At 53.9% G+C, this 2,033-nt stretch overlaps 1 non-coding gene across 1 annotated transcript; it reads right to left on the bottom strand.

Moving 5' to 3' along the window:
- Positions 1-347: 347 nt before the first annotated feature.
- TRNAS-GCU (transfer RNA serine (anticodon GCU)) lies at positions 348-429 on the bottom strand. Its single transcript has one exon. It is a non-coding gene; the product is annotated as a tRNA-Ser (tRNA).
- Between the last annotated feature and the right edge of the window lie 1,604 nt (positions 430-2,033).

The following is a 2,033-nucleotide window of genomic DNA, read 5'->3' as shown; positions in this document are numbered from 1 at the left end:
CACGACAAGGTGCGATTAGCCTTACCGGCCACTTCCTCGCATTGGTGGCTCACATCCATCCTGGAGTCAGCAATGACTCCAAGATCCCTTTCCGCAACCGTGTTGGCAAGAGGGGTGATTCCCAGCCTATAGGTGTGTTGCTGGCTCCTTCTCCCTGCACTTGTCTGCGTTGAATCCCAGCCTATTCTCATGCGCCCACCTCTGCAACCTGTCCAGATCAAGCTGGATCCTGTCCCTCCCCTCAAGAGTGCCCACCTCACCCCACAAAAGTGCACAATGGATTAGCAGTCCATTGCCTTAACCACTCTGCCACCTTGTCATGCCTCTTACACCACAACAGTGCCTCACGACAAGGACAGGATTTGAACCCAGGCATGCAGAACACAATGGATTAGCAGTCCATCGCCTTAACCACTCGGCCACCTTGTCATGCTTGCTGCACTTCCCACCACAAAAGGAAAAACCTTTCTCAATACAACAAACCGCACCCGTGCACCCCTACGAAGCCCCGCTGCCAACCCAGACCCGTTATAATATCCATATCGCACACAACACACACAAAACACCTAAGTCCATCCTGTCGGACCTTTTGCAAATCTCGCCCTGCAGGTAGCAGTGCTGCTGGAAGGTCTTGGGCCATTCCTGCAGTATTGAAGTGGCCGAGTCAGATGCTGGATCATGACAAGGGTTGGCCATCACCAAACCACTGGTCATCAAAATGTTGGGGGTGGGTGGAAAGAACAGGTGCAGTCAGTGCTTTAATGTTATTCGTGTGTGTGGCCCCTCTTATTCCCTTATTGCTCCTTTGAGACTGGGCTTTGGATTTAGCACCAGTGGATTCCCCTGCAGCGATTCATGGTGCAATTGTTTGTCTCTTTTCTCTTTCTTCCTCAGGGCGCACTGGACAGGTGCTCTCAAATTCAGCCCAAGCTGACCTTCTCGGGTGAAGCTGTCGTTTACAACGGCAAAGCGCATAACCGCACGGGGAAACTACCGAGCGTGGGCAAAGGTATTTCACTACGTCGCACATGAACTCTCGTGGAGCTTGTTAGAAACCTCAAGGGTAAACCACAAGGAAATGGAGTCCAGATTCGGCAAGATTAGTTAACCTTGAATGTCACAGTCCGCTTGAGACCTAAGGGTGTTTATATAAAAGTGATAGGAGCTGGGGCCAAACTCTTTGTCACTCCCGAAGAGCTCCAGCCACAACTACCGTCGCAGCTGTGTCAAGGGCCCCCGTGACAGCACCGCTGCCCCCGACACTCTGCTGGAGGGTGCTGTGGCAGGGCCTTGGCCCTTTGGTCTGCATGGCACACTGGGGCTCAAACTCTTAGGACCAGAGGATGAAAGGAGGACTTGGCCTTCAGACCCGCAAGCACTTGGACTCCCCGTCACTCCCTGTAGACCGAGGTGTCTGGAGCTGGGTGCCTGCATAGCCCCAGCCACGGAGCCAGGCTCCCCTTGGCTGACTTGCTCTCTGTTTGGGGCTTTTTAACTCTTACATGGACTGCACATGCAGAATGGTACACTTCTTCTCCTGGGGAAGCCTTTCATGGCTTGTCAGGCTCTTTTGCTGACACTTAAAAAATTGCCTAAAACTGAACAACTGAGCAATTGAAGCGAAGGACTGAGAAGGGAGAGGAATTCAATGAAGGCTGCTTATGAGAGCGCTGTTGCATCTAGAGATGTTCTTGTCCATCAGTGATGCTCAGCCTCTAGCTTATGGCCTGAGTCCAGGCTGTGGGCTGTCGTTCACCCCATAGCGCTCCTCCTGGGCCCAGGGATGTGCTGGCAGGGGGTGGTAGCAGTTTGAATCCCAGAGCCCTGGAGTTAACACTGCCACCACTGCAGACCCCAGGGGCACGCTGGGCTGGATGGCGTGACCCCGTTTGCAGGTTGCACCGTAACTTGGCATGCGAGGCCAGACCTGTGGACCGCCTCTGTGTGTTAAGCCCCTGCTGGATCAGGCCCATGAACCAGCTCGGTCCATGGGGCTGGCAGGTTGAGCACCACCATTGCACATAGCTGTGCTT

The sequence above is a fragment of the Alligator mississippiensis genome, chromosome 11 (assembly GCF_030867095.1).
Source record: "Alligator mississippiensis isolate rAllMis1 chromosome 11, rAllMis1, whole genome shotgun sequence".
NCBI lineage: Eukaryota > Metazoa > Chordata > Crocodylia > Alligatoridae > Alligator > Alligator mississippiensis.
The sequence above is the reverse complement of the archived record's forward strand: the minus strand, read 5'-3'. Positions and strand labels throughout refer to the sequence as shown.